Genomic DNA, 15846 nt, shown 5'->3' on the forward strand with positions numbered 1-15846 from the left:
ACCCTAAAACAATAGGACTGGTGTCCTTTTAAGAAGAGGAGGAGACATCAGAAATCTCTCTTCTTCTCTGTGTGCTTGCACATAGAAAAACACAGTGAGAAGGTAGCCATCTGCAAACTAAGGAGAGCGAATTCAACATAAAGTAGCCCTCCAGAATTGTGAGAAAATAAATTTCTGTTTTTTAAGGCATTCTGTTTGTGGTATTTTGTTATCACACCCCAAGCTGACTGATATAGAAACATTTCTATATCAATGAAAATAGTATGTATAAAACTTCAAATCTGAGAAGCAACACAGAATGTTGAAAAAAAATAAAGCTAATATAGTATGGATACCAGAGTACAAGGTTTCGTTTAGGAGATTGGCACCAGGAGAGAGATGGTGGTGACCAAGCCTTGCTTCTAGCAATGGGAGTGTAAAAACTGTTGAAGGACTAATAATTAGATTTTTGTGTGTCTCTAAGTTTTTCACACAGGACCTTATGCTCATTGAAATAAGCATCAAGTATTCTACTTTTTAAAAAATGTTCACAATTCCTATCAAAATATTTTGCAGTATATATATTCAATATACATTTGGTTATATTAAGTAGTAAATATATATCTTACAGAATTTATCCTAGTTAAATAATCTAGAAAGTTCTCTGCATTAATGACAGTGTTATAGAAGAACACAAAAAGAAGGCAAGTGATTTTGTTAATATATTGGTAGTGGTAAATAATTAGGTTAAAAATCAGTTTTAAAAAGCCTTCTCTGGAATCAACCAGGACTGTATTGGTACCTTACATAATCCACAAGATGTTTATCATTGTCAACACATAATGGATTTTTAAAAATTGATGCATGTTGAAATGATACTAAGTGAAAACTATTCAATATTGAATGGAAAATTTCCATGTAAAACATATAAACATAATACTTTTTCTTTAACATTGCTAAAATAAAAAGACTAAGTACCTGCGTTTATACTAAAATTTAGCATTGCCCTGTTCCCTTACCCCTGGCAGTCTTTACACCAGAAAAACCACGTAAAAGCATACCTAGAGAATAAATTGCATTATATTTCTCGAAGAAAACAACATCATCTCTGTTATTGATGTGGAGACAATAGTCACCTTCATGTGAGAAAAAGAAATTAAGATTTATTAATAACTTTCCTCAAAAATACAAGAGTGAACTTTCAGTCCAGATTTCTTATTCCACTCTTTGTGTGATTTTTCAAGCGTTAATTAACCTTTTATGATGTGCTTTTTCTTTTTCAGTTGTGAAATGAAAAAAATATATTCACACCTCAGAATTATTATGAGGATGAAATGAAATAATTTGTGTAAAATATTGCACTGTTATGTAATATTTCAAATAACTCTTTACACATACACAAAGATGCTTTTGTAAGCAAAACTAATATAAAAGAGGAAAATAATGACATTGCAATCTGAATGATAGAAAAATCATGAGAGTACTAAATGTTAAATTTGATGATAGATTAGAATCTGAGTGAGCCGAGTGATTTTCAGTGCATTTTTTTCTTAGAATTTAGAATTTAACATTTTGATTCTTCACCACAGTGAGAAGAAATGAGAAAATGAAATCTCAGGGGAAACTCCTCTTTGAGTCTCTGCTTTAGATCTCTTCTGTGTTTGGGATCTATATTGCATATTCTTCCTTTGATCTCTGCCTGAAAAGGCCACTGACAACAGATACAAACTTTGGTATGAAAAGTCCTAGGTTGGACATACATGAGAGGAAAGTTTAAAAATGAGTATAACAAGGATGTTTTAGGTATAATACAACTATGATAAATTCAATTACTATTTTTTTAAATAACTGACTGTCCAAATATTAATAATGAATCTGCTTACATACCCATCCTTTCTTTCTTATTAAACATTCATATTATAGTAGTTTTATAATTATACAAAAATGTTACCTAAATATTAGAGGCAAAATATAAACATAGAAAACATCTAATAAAAAATATATTAGAAATACTAATATTTTTTAAAATAGCCTTTAAATATATGATAGAAAAAGTAAACAATTCATTTAAAATGGGTAAAAATTATAGAGATGAACTCCATAGAAAATGGTGAAAATATCCAATCAATATATGAAAAGAGCATTTATTAAATTACTTAGGGAAAAGCTTATAAAAAAGATAAGTGAAAAATAATTGTCAATGCATAGATTATAAAATTAAACAATGTAATTTTATCTAGTGCCTTTTAAAGTAGGGTATATAGGAACTCTAATACATTATTAATGGAAAGAGCAAATTGCTAAAGTCTTTTAGAACAGTATTTGACAGTATAAAACTTTTTTAAAAAATGAAATGTGTTTATTATATCTTCAAGTAATATCATTTTACAGAAATTATCCTGCAGAAATAAAGCCAACTATATATAGTTTTCATTTCTTTAGAATAAACACACATACACATCATATTTGGTATTAATAAAAGAAGAACTAGAATTCTTATATTTAGAAACATTACTGAAACTTCTCATATAACCATATAATAGATTGATGTCAGTAAAATATGAATTAAATACAAACATATTTTAAAAATTACCACATACCTCCTCTTTTCAGGCACTGTTTTAGGCGTTGATGATACAACAATGATTAAAACAGTTGAACTGAAAGACTGTACAATTGCTAACTAATATGAAAGCATGGTATCTGATAGACATAGGCACAAAGAGTTCACATCCACTCCCAACCTCTTCTCCAATAACGTCCACAAAGCGTTCATGAGAAACATTGGAGAGCAAGTTGAGAGACTGGTGAAATCTCCTTCTGTATTGCAGTTCTGGAGCAGGGAAGCAGCTGCTACTGCAGTAAAAGAATAAACACTCATTCAGATTATTTTCCTCCAAGGAGTAAAATCTTTAAACTGGCAGGATAAGGGCAGCAAATTTGTCACAACAAAGCAGCAGGAAAAGACTAACAAAGCTGAAGAAAAGGAAAAGAAAAAGTCCTTTACCCTTTGTTAGGGGAAAGAAATCATCTTTGGCAGAGCCATCAGAGGACTCAGTGTGGGGGAAGTGATACAATCCCCAAGAAAACCCCACATTGGTGAATCAGTGACATAAGACCTGTCTGATACTCAGACCGGAAGAGGACACCAAAGAAACCTCCCGTGCTCTCTTCTCCCATGCCTAAACCAGGTTAGCCAGCACTAGTTAACAAACAACAGCAGTCTACAGTGGCGAGAAAAACAAGTAGAGACACAAACACATAGCAAAGACTAAAAACTGAGGATAGAGTTTGAACATGAAAAAGATTCTCTGGCAAACCAAGTCTTAAGCACATTGTGACACTAGAGGAATTTGAAAACAATGATGCAGGGAAGGCAATGACAAAGTCCAAAACCAGTTCCACTAAAGACTAGTAGAATAACTAAAGTTAATATCTTAAAGTCCTTAGGAGAACAACATGCATTAACATATGAGAAATTTCAACAGAGACACAGAAGAGAGAAATGGAAATATGAAGTGTAAAAATCATAGTAACAAAGGTGAGGAATGCCTTCAAAAAGCTATCAGTAGACTTAACACAGCTGAGGAAGGAATCAGTAAACATGAGTTTAAATTGGTAGAAATTACCGAAACTAAAGCACAAAGAAGAATAGAGTATATATATTAAAAAAAAAAAAAAAAAAACCAAACCAAACAACAACAACAAAAGAAAACAAACAGGGCAGAGCACTTGAGAGCTAGCAGACAGTATCAAATGGCCTAATATATATGCAACTGGACTCCCAGAAGATAAAGAGCAAAAGAGCAAAAAATAATATTTGAAAATATCATGAATGAACATATTCCCAAAATAATGAAAGGCATCAAATCACAAATCCAAGAAGTTCATAGAAAATTAAGAAAAGTAAATGTCAAAAAAAGTAAACAGATTTTATATGATACTAGGGAAAATTATAGAGAAGAGAAAAACAGAACAGAAAATTATAGGCAGAGAAAAATAGAGAAACAGGACACAAAGAACAAATGAAATAAATACAAGATTACAAAGAATATATTTTTATCAAATCACAATAATTATATCAAAAGTAACATCTAAAAATACCAAATTATTTATTTTTTTAAATTTTTTAATTATTTTTTCGGGGTACACCAGGTTCAATCATCTGTTTTTATACACATATCCCCATCTTCTCTCCCTTCCTTGACTCCCCCCCCGAGTCCCTCCCACCCTCCCCGCCCCAGTCCTCTAAGGCATCTTCCATCCACGAGTTGGGCTCCCTTTGTTATACAATAACTTCCAACTGACTATTTTACAGTTGGTAATATATATATGTCTGCGCTACTCTCTCGCTTCGTCTCAGTTTCCCCTTCACCCCCTGCCCCCTCCCATACCTCGAGTACTCCAGTACATTCTCTGTATCTGCATCCTTGTTCTTGTCATTGAGTTCATCAGTACCATTTTTAGATTCCGTATATGTGAGTTAGCATACAATATTTGTCCTTCTCTTTCTGACTTACTTCACTCTGTATGACAGATTGTAGTTCTATCCACCTCATTACATATAGCTCCAGCTCATCCCTTTTTATAGCTGAGTAATATTCCATTGTATATATATGCCACATCTTCTGTATCCATTTACCTGCTGATGGGCATTTTGGTTGCTTCCATGTCCTGGCTATTGTAAATAGTGCTGCAATAAACATTATGGTACAAGTTTCTTTTGGGATTATGGTTTTCTTTGGGCATATGCCCAGGAGTGGGATTACTGGATCATATGGTAGTTCTATTTGTAGTTTTTAAAAGAACCTCCAAATTGTTTTCCATAATGGCTGTACCAACTTACAGTCCCACCAACAGTGCAGGAGAGTTCCCTTTTCTCCACACCCTCTCCAACATTTTTGGTTTCCAGATTTTGTGATGATGGCCATTCTGATCGGTGTGAGGTGATACCTCATTGTGGCTTTGACTTGCATTTCTCTGATGATGAGTGATGTTGAGCATCTTTTCATGTGTTTGTTGGCCATCTGTATGTCTTCTTTGGAGAAACATCTATTTCGGACTTCCGCCCATTTGTGGACTGGGTTATTTGCTTTTTTGGTATTAAGCTTCATGAGCTGCTTGTATATTTTGGAGGTTAATCCTTTGTCTGTTGTTTCATAGGCAACTACTTTTTCCCATTCTGAGGGTTGTCTTCTAGTCTTCTTTATGGTTTCTTTTGCTGTGCAAAAGCTTTTAAGTTTCATGAGGTCCCATGTGTTTCTTCTTGATTTTATTTCCATGATTCTAGGAGGTGGGTCAAAAAGGATCTTGCTTTGATGGATGTCCTAGAGTGTTCTGCCTATGTTTTCCTCTAGGAGTTTGATAGTGTCTGGCCTTACATGTAGGTCTTTAATCCATTTGGAGTTTCTTTTTGTGGATGGTGTTAGGAAGTGTTCTAATTTCATTCTTTTACATGTTGCTGTCCAATTTTCCCAGCACCACTTCTTGAAGAGGCTGTCTTTTTTCCATTGTATATTCTTGTCTCCTTTGTCAAAGATACGGTGACCATATGTGTTTGGGCTTACTTCTGAGTTCTCTATTCTATTCCATTGATCTTCCTTTCTATTTTTGTGCCAGTACCATACTGTCTTGATCACTATGGCCTTGTAGTATAGTTTGAAGTCAGGAAGCCTGATTCCACCAACTCCATTTTTCCTTCTCAAGATTGCTTTGGCTATTCGGGGTCTTTTGCATTTCCATACAAATCGTAAGATTTCTTGCTCTAGTTCTGTGAAAAATGCCATTGGTAATTTGATCGGGATTGCATTGAATCTGTAAATTGCTTTGGGTAGTACAGACATTTTCACGATGTTGATTCTTCCAATCCAGGAATATGGTATGTCCCTCCATCTGTTTGTGTCGTCTTTGATTTCTTTCATCAATGTCTTAAAGTTTTCTGCATACAGATCTTTTGCCTCCTTAGGCAGGTTTATTCCTAGGTATTTTTTTCTTTTTGTTGCAGTGCTGAATGAGAGTTTCCTTAATTTCTCTTTCTGCTCTTCCGTTGTTAGTGTATAGGAATGCAAGAGATTTCTGTGCATTAATTTTGTATCTTGCTACTTTACTAAACTCATCAATTAGTGCTAGCAGTTTTGTGGTAGAATCTTTAGGGTTTTCTATATATAATATCATGTCATCTGCAAAGAGTGACCATTTTACTTCTTCTTTTCCAATTTGGATTCCTTTTATTTCTTTTTCTTCTCTGATTGCTGTGGCTAAAACTTCCAAAACTATGTTGAATAATAGTGGTGAGAGTGGACACCCTTGTCTTGTTCCTGTTCTTAGAGGGAATTCTTTCAGTTTTTCCCCATTGAGAACGATGCTGGCTTTTGGTTTTTCATATATGGCTTTTATTATGTTGAGGTAATTTCCTTCTATGCCCATTTTCTGGAGAGTTTTTATCATAAATGGATGTTGAACTTTGTCAGAAGCTTTTTCTGCATCTATTGAGATGATCATATGGATTTTATCCTTCAATTTGTTGATATGATGTATCACATTGATTGATTTGCATATATTGAAGAATCCTTGCATCCCAGGGATAAACCCCACTTGATCATGGTGTATGATTTTTTTAATGTGCTGTTGGAGTCTGTTAGCTAGTATTTTGTTGAGGATTTTTGCATCTATATTCATCAGTGATATTGTTCTGTAGTTTTCTTTTTTTGTGACTTCTTTGCCTGGTTTTGGTATCAGGGTGATGGTAGCCTCGTAGAATGAGTTTGGGAGTGCTCCACCTTCTGCAATATTTTGGAAGAGTTTGAGAAGGATAGGTGTTAACTCTTCTGGAAATGTTTCATAGAATTCGCCCATGAACCCGTCTGGTCCTGGGCTTTTGTGTGTTGGGAGATTTTTAATCACTGCCTCAATTTCTGTACTTGTGATTGGTCTGTTCATGGTTTCTATTTCTTCCTGGTTCAGTCTTGGAAGATTGTATTTTTCTAAGAATTTATCCATTTCTTCCAAGTTATCCAATTGATTGGCATATAGTTGCTTGTAGTAGTCTCTCATGATGTTTTGTATTTCTGAGGTGTCCGTTGTGACTTCTCCTTTTTCATTTCTAATTCTGTTGATTTGCATCTTCTCCCTTTTTTTCTTGATGAGTCTGGCTAATGGTTTATCAATTTTGTTAATCTTCTCAAAGAACCAGCTTTTAGTTTTATTTATTCTTCTTATGGTTTCTTTCCTTTCTTTTTCATTTATTTCTGCTCTGATCTTTATGATTTCTTTCCTTCTGCTCACTTTGGGGTTTCTTTGTTCTTCTTTCTCTAGTTGTTTTAGGTGTAAGGTTAGGTTGTTTATTCGATCATTTTCTTGTTTCTTAAGGTAGGACTGTATTGCTATAAACTTCCCTCTTAGAACTGCTTTTGCTGCATCCCATAGGTTTTGGGCTGTTGTGTTTTCATTGTCATTTGTTTCTAGATATTTTTTGATTTCCTCTTTGATTTCTTTAATGATTCCTTGGTTGTTTAAGAGTGAATTGTTTAGCCTCCATGTGTTTGTATTTTTTGCAGTTTTTTTCCTGTAATTGATACCTAGTCTCATGGCGTTGTGGTCTGAGAAGATGCTTGATATGATTTCAATTTTCTTGAATTTGCCAAGGTTTGATTTGTGACCCAAGATGTGATCTATCCTGGAAAATGTTCCGTGTGCACTTGAGAAGAACGTGTATTCTGTCGTTTTTGGATGGAATGTCCTATAAATATCAATTAAGTCGAGATGGTCTAATGTGTCATTTAAAGCTTGTGTGTCTTTATTTATTTTCTGTTTGGATGATCTGTCCATTGATGTAAGTGGGGTGTTCAAGTCTCCCACTATTATTGTGTTACTGTCGATGTCCCCTTTTATAGCTGTTAGCATTTGCCTTATGTATTGAGGTGCTCCTATATTGGGGGCATAGATATTTACCATTGTGATATGTTCTTCTTGGATGGATCCCTTGATCATTATGTAGTGTCCTTCCTTGTCTCTTTTAATAGTCTTTACTTTCAAGTCTAATTTGTCTGATATGAGTATTGCTACTCCAGCTTTCTTTTGACTTCCATGTGCATGGAATATCTTTTTCCATCCCTTGACTTTCAGTCTATATGTATCCCTTGGTCTGAAGTGGGTTTCTTGTAGGCAGCATATAGAAGGGTCTTGTTTTTGTATCCATTCAGCCAGTCTGTGTCTTTTGGTTGGAGCATTGAATCCATTTACATTTAAAGTGATTATTGACATGTGTGTTCCAATTACCATTTTCTGAATTCTTTTGGGTTTGTATTTGTAGGTGTTTTCCTTTTCTTGGGTTTCCTACTTAGAGAAGTTCCTTTAGCACTTGTTGTAAGGCTGGTTTGGTGGTGCTGAATTCTCTTAACTTTTGCTTGTCTGGAAAGCTTTTGATTTCTCCCTCAAATCTGAATGAGATTCTTGCTGGGTAGAGTATTCTTGGCTGTAGGTTTCTCTCTTTCAGGACTTTCAGTATATCCTGCCATTCCCTTCTGGTCTGCAGAGTTTCTGTAGAAAGGTCAGCTGTTATCCTGATGGGTTTTCCCTTATATGTTATTTGTTGCTTTTCTCTTGCTGCTTTTAATAGTTTTTCTTTGTGTTTAATTGTCATTAGTTTGATTAATATGTGTCTTGGTGTATTTCTCCTTGGGTTTATTCTGTATGGGACTCTCTGTGCTTCTTGGACTTGGTTAATTATTTCCTTTCCCATGTTGAGGAAGTTTTCCACTAGAACCTCTTCAAATATTTTCTCAGACCCTTTCTTGTGTTCTTCTTCTTCTGGGATGCCTATAATTCGAATGTTGGTATGTTTAAGGTTATCACTGAGGTCTCTGAGACTGTCTTCTATTCTTTTTATTCTTTTTTCTTTTTCCTGCTCTGTGGCAGTTATTTCCCCCACTCAATCTTCCAACTCACTTATTCGTTCTTCTGCCTCCGTCATTCTGCTGGTTATAGCATCTAGAGTATTTTTAATTTCAGTTATTTTGTTATCCATTGCTGTTTGTTTTTCTGAGTTCTTATGAACTGTTTCTTGTACTTTCTCTATTTTGTTATCGAGATTTTGTATCATTTTTACTATCATTACTCTAAATTCTTTTTCAGGCATTTTTCCTATTTCCTCCTCATTTCTTTGGTCTTGTGGGTTTTTTTCCTGCTCCTTTGCCTGCATGGTGTTTCTTTGTTTCCTCATGGTTGTCCAAACTTTTGGGGTTGCTTGTCCTGGCGATAGAGGTGTTTATAGAAAACTGACCAAGCCTCAGACTATTGTCCAAGTATTGGATTAAATGAATATTAGGTGTAGGAAACACATACATGTATAAGACACACAGTTACTGAATCTGTTAGGATATAAGGCTCTAGAAAGACCTGACAGAACCCCAGTGTGCTATCAGATATTCAAAGAGAACCCCAACAGAAATTGACAACTGAAACAGAACAAATCAGAGACAAAAGCAAAAGCAAACAAACAAACAAATAACACCTTACACATACAAACATTAATCCAGGGAGATTTTGTAAGCTAGGATCAAATATAGAAAAGAGCCAGAGTACCACCAGAGAGAATGGAGATTCTCAGAATGTCATTAGACAACTGTACTAAGAACTAAGATAAAAACAAAAGCCTAATATTAAATACCAAGGCAGTGTGTCATCTGGAGAATAGAGCAAGGAGTCTGAGCAGACCGATAGTGTTGCTTATAAGTATGTTAAGATAAAATAAACATAAAATGGCTGGAAGAAAGGGGAACAGAAGAGCGTAATGTGTTTGGAAATATGCAAATAAAAAGAAAGGAATAGAAATGTATAAAAGATAGGGATGAAAGGAAAGTATGAGAGATATATTGTCCGTACTACGAAAAACTTAGCTAGATATGGAAGTATATAAAAAGGAAAAAAAAAAAGAATAAAAAATATCATTAAAAAATTATGTTATAAAACTTGTAGATCCCTTAGGGCTAAGATCGTATTTAATAAAGAAAAAAAAAAAAAAAGAGAGAGAGAGAAAGAAAAAGAAAAAAAAAAAATCCAGAACTGATCCCAGAATGGACCAGTTCAATAGGTATTGATACTACTATTTCTGTTTCCTTAGCGTCGCAGCTGTAAGTGTCCTTCTCCTTGCCTTGGGTTTTTTTGCATTATTCTGTGACCAGCAGAGGTTCCTTTATTGTTCGACTGTAAGCGTCGGTGTGTGGGGAGGGAGAGGGTACAGTAGTGGCTCCTTCTCCTGGGAGTGAGTGAGCAGTGGTGCACTGTTGTTTCAGTCGGGCTTGGAGGTGCCTGTTGCAGAGGGACGCAGGTGGCTCAGGGGTAAACAGAAAGTCTTAGAGTTGGGCCTCTCTTAGGTTTTTTTTTTTGTTGCTGTTTTTTTTTTTTTTTCTCTCAGCAGCCTCCCTGCTTCTGGCGTTGCAAGGGGTTTTAATCTAGCCCCGCCCTAGCGCCTGAAGATGCTTGTTATCCCTGAGCACCTTAGGTGGCCCACTGGCGTCTCTTCCCTGCCTGTTGCAGAGGCTCTGAAAGAGAGAGGCTACATGCACAGCTCCTCCCCCCTGCCCGTGAGCCTGCAGCCTCCAGCTGCCATCATGGCTGAGCAGCTCTCAGGGACGGGCACTCCTCTCCGCGGACCTCCTCCCTCCTGTCCTCTTGGTCCATCACCCTACCAGCAACAATGTTTCTCACCCTGAACCAACTCTCCGGTTCCCACGCTCCTGCTACTGGACACTCCGTTCAGCCACGGATCGATATCTCAGTCCGGGAACGCTGAGCTGCGCTGCGGACCCTCCGTATGTTTCTCATTCCCTCCCGTCTGCCACAGCTCTGCCGCTTCACCCCCTTTGAGCCTTTGTAGATGCCTCCCTACCGGCTATGTTGGGCTCCCCACGGTCCTTTCTGGTGTCCGAGGCCGTCTGCTGGTGTTCAGCTGGTTCTCTGTGGGAATTACTGCATCCTTCCGTGCATTCCCAATGCATCTGTGGAGAGGGATGCACTCCACGTCTCTCTACTTCACCGCCATCTTTTCTCTCCTACCAAATTATTTAGATACATTATATCAAAATTATGAAAACCAAAGATAAGTTGAAAGTATGAAGGAGGTAAGAGAAGAAGACATGTCGCATAAAGAACAATGATAAGAGAATGGGCATATTTCTTAACAGAAATTACACAAATTTGAAGATAATAAATTGATAGCTTTAAAGGGTTAAAAGGATAAAAACAAAACAAAAATAATATATGTCAACTTGGAATTCCATACCAGCAAAACTTTTTTCAAAATTGAAGGATATAAATAATTATTCAGAAAATAAAAGCTCTCTCTCACACACACACAGAAAAAATATTATCAAAACTGAACTATAGGAAATGTTGAGGGAAATTCTTCAGATAAAAAAATATGATACCAGACAAAAACTTGGGTTGGTTGATTTACTGAAATAAAGCTGTTTGTTAAAAAGTTAAAATTAAAATAAATTTGAAGTGTTTTATTTTTACTTCAATTCTATTAATTGTATATTTGAGAAGCAAAAGTGTAGCCATGTATTATTGGTTTAGATCATGCCTATAAATGAAACATGTGGCAACAATAGCACAAAAGATAGGAAGAAATATTTTGGGATACACAGTTATAAAATTCCTACACTACAAATGATGCAGTACAGAGTTATTTGAAGATAGACTCTGATTAATTAAATATAAATATATATTGAAAACCCTAAAGCAACCACTAACAAAATTACAAAAAGAAGTTTAAATTATAAGCCAGTAGTAGAGAGAAAATGAAAACATAAAATGCTTAAATACTCAGAATAAAAGGTAGAGAAAAACAGAGAAGCAGGATACAAAAAACAAATGCAAGAAATAGAAAATTAACACGAGAATATATTTTAATCAAATCACAATCTTTACATCAAATGTAAGCTCGCTAAAAATACCAAATAAAGGACAGAGATTTTAAGATTAAAAAAAAACAAGTCCAATTATATATTATCTACAATACTAGCATTTCAAATGTAAAAGTATACAGAGGTTAAAAATATATATCATGCAAGTACAAATCCAAAGAGAACTAGAGTGGCCATGTTAATATCAGATAAGCAGATGCCAGATCAAGAAATATTGCCAGAGATAAACAGATACACATAAGACAAAGGAGTCATTAATACATATAAAATTATTCATCTAAACATAACTTCAAAAAAATACATATGAATCTACAAAAAGTGCAGATAATGTTAATACATTTGAAGTGTGTGCGTGGGGGAGTATTAGGTGTATCCCAGATACTTTATTTCAAATATGGAGGATTAAATAATCCATTGGCATTTTGAATACACCAATCAAGAAAATGTAATTAAATATGTTTTTCAGAAGCTTAAGATATAATTTATACCACAAAAAACAAAGTACATAGTTTTGAAATTACAGAGGATGCAACACAACCACATGTTGTTACATAGGAAAACACAAAGGTATACAGATAGATGCTATGGATTTAGATATGGATATGATGAAGATATATTTGGAAAAATGTTAAACTTCAATATGTATATTTAATTTATGTTTATGCTTATTTATTGTTATATGTATGTCAATAAGATATAACACAAAAAAATAAAGGAAGATGATAGGGTTATGAATGTAAGCTGTACAGCTATTATGTATAGCTGTAATGTACTGCAGCTATAAATATATGGTTATATAGAATTTTAATTTCCAAATAATTCTGAAAAGAAACTGTAATTTAAAACATTGACATATTTAGTAGCAAAATTAAAATATTATTATAATAAGATACCACAATGATTTTTAATCATATTATATATATGTATGTCTAATACAAGCATGACAAATATTAATATAATTACCTTACAGAGGGTTTTCAAATAAAAATATATATGTATATCATATACATATATAAATAAAAAAGAGGAAAATTGAGCCATATATGTCAAAATACTTTCTCATAAAAATTTTTAAAGAGTAATTACTCCATGAGTGATTGTAGAGATGCTCTAAGTATAACAAAATATATTTTCTTAATGATTATCTATACATGGTAAGATTAAGGTGCTTTGTTCTTAATTTTTTTTACAGAATTTTTTACTAATGGGTGTTCATTTCCTCTTTCTTTCTTTCTCTTTCTTTCCTTCTTTCTTTCTTTCTTTCTTTCTTTGTTTCTTTCTTACTTTCTTTCTTTCTCTCTCTCTCTTTCTTTCTCTCTTTCTTTTTCCTTTCTTTTTTCCTATGGTATAATAAGAAATATATTTGGTCTTTGACTCCAGTTTTTGGTACAGAGCTTCCAAAACCCTTGGAATTTCCTGATTGATAGGTGTATCTTTTGTTGTTCATAAGGAACCTTTTTTGTTCACACTTGATTTTATGCTAATAAGGTGACTTAGAGTTGGACCTCTGGATAGCCTTAGGATGGCGCTGAGTGATTACAGGGTTGAAACTTTCAGCCCTACCCACTGACCTCTGGGAAGGAGAAAGTGGTGGGGCTGGAGATTAAACTCTATTAAAAAAAACTCTTAACAATGATATTTGATGTGCTGCCATGTTGGTGAACATGTGAAAGTATTGGGAGAGTGGTATCCCTGGAGAGGACATGGAAGTTGTGTGCCTCTTTCCCCATATCTTGCCCTGTTCATCTCTTCAGTCTGGCTGCTCCAGAATTGTATCCTTTTGTAATAAAATGATAATGTTAGTAAATATTACCCTGAGTTCTATGAGACATTCTAGCAAATTATTGAATCTGAGCAGGGAGTTGTGGTAACTTTAATTTATAGCCAGTGGGTCAGAAGTTCAGGTGAAAACCTGTCCTTACAATTGGTGACTGGGTGAGGGAAGTCTTGTTGGACTGAGCCCTTAACCTGTGGTCTAACACTATCTCCAGGTAGACGGTGTCAATTTTGAGTTAAATTTGTAGGATACCCAGTTGATATCCACTGAGAATTGGAGAAATGATTACTGTGGAAAATCTACACATTGGAATATAGAAATATTCTGAGAGTAGAGAAAGAAACAAAGTTTGGTGGGGTTTTTTGTTTGTTTTGTTATTCCTTTTACACTACTCCAGGAATAATTGTAGAGATTCTTCACAATTACTATACCCTTGTTAATTTTAAGTGAGCATAACAACAGAAATGTCAAAAATCATTATCTATGTGTGGTGAGATTAAGGTGATTTGTTCTTAATTCTTCTTTTTTAGTATTTTTAATTAGCGATTATTCATTTTATTTCTTTCTATTTTTCTTTTTTTGATTGTAAGATGGTATGTCTGAACATAAAGAATCTGTCTAAATATCTTCTTACAGATAACCATTGACATCATTATCTTTTTTCCACACCAAGTATTAACAAAGATAAATCTTTCTGTATATCATATAAGAATTGTGTAATTTGTATTAGAATACAAATAAAAGTCCCTTGAATTAGGATTGGTTCAAACTGCGACCTCTTATAAACCTTGAAAGTAAGTGACCTTCCCTGAAAAAAAAAAAAATATATATATACATATATATAATATTCTCTGAAGTCCATACCAAGCAGACATGACCATTTTTTGTTTTGTTTTGTTTTACTGGTGACAAAGAGGGTGTCTCCTGAATATACCAACACCTAATTGGAAACATTAAGCTAGAAAAAGAACATAGAACATTACCTTTCTTATCCTTAGATATCTCAAACTGGAAAGAGAAAAGAAGTACACAACAGAATTTAAAGTTTAATCAGTAATTAAAAATTATATTTTTCAAACACGTGTAAAGGAAAGGAAGATGTTCATGATATTTGGTTAGATTAAGTAATCAAATTCAAAAAGTTATGTTTATACACACTGAGCATCAATTACCATGAAGTATATAAATCAAATTAGAAAAAGCCCAAATTCCAACAAATTGTTAAAAATCTTGAACAGGTATTTCACAGAACAGGAACCACATATATGGTCAAAAATCATATGAACAGACCATCAGTCCCTCCCATCAGGAAGCACACAGGAGGCTCCTAGATAACTTCCTCCACAAGAGGGCAGACAGCAGTATCAAGCAGTATCAGCAGTATTTTGTCTTGTGGAACTGAAAACCACAGCCACAGAAAGATAGAGAAAATGAAAAAGCAGAGGACTTTGTACCAGATGAAGGGACAGAAACCCCAGAAAAACAACGAAATGAAGAGGAGATAGGCACCCTTACAGAAAATGAATTCAGAATAATGATAGTGAAGATGATCCAGGACTTTGAAAAAAGACTGGATGCAAAGATTGGAAAGTTTACCAAAGACCTAGAAGAATTAAAGAACAAACAAACAGATATGCAACACAATAACTGAAATGAAAAATACACTAGAAGGAACCAATAGCAGATTAACTGAGGCAGAAGGATGAATAAGTTACCTGGAAGACAGAATGGTTATCATCACTGATGCAGAAAAGAAGAAAGAAAAAAGAATGAAAAGAACTGAAGACAGCCTAAGAGACATCTGGGACAATGTTAAAGACACCAACATTCGCATTATAGGGGTCCCAGAAGGAGAAGAGAGAGAGAAAGGACCTGAGAAAATACTGGAAGAGATTATAGTTGAAAACTTCCCTAACATGGGAAAGGAAATAGCTACCCAAGTCCAGGAAGCACAGAGAGTCCCAGGCAGGATAAATCCAAGGAGAAACACACCAAGACATATAGTAGTCAAGCTGACAAAAATTAAAGACAGAGAAATGTTATGAAAAGCAACAAGGGAAAAATGACAAATAACATACAAGGGAACTCCCACAAGGTTAACAGCTGATTTCTCAGCAGAAACTCTGCAAGCCAGAAGCGAGTGGCACAATATATTTAAAGTGA

Source organism: Hippopotamus amphibius, chromosome 15 (genome assembly GCF_030028045.1).
Source record: "Hippopotamus amphibius kiboko isolate mHipAmp2 chromosome 15, mHipAmp2.hap2, whole genome shotgun sequence".
NCBI lineage: Eukaryota > Metazoa > Chordata > Mammalia > Artiodactyla > Hippopotamidae > Hippopotamus > Hippopotamus amphibius.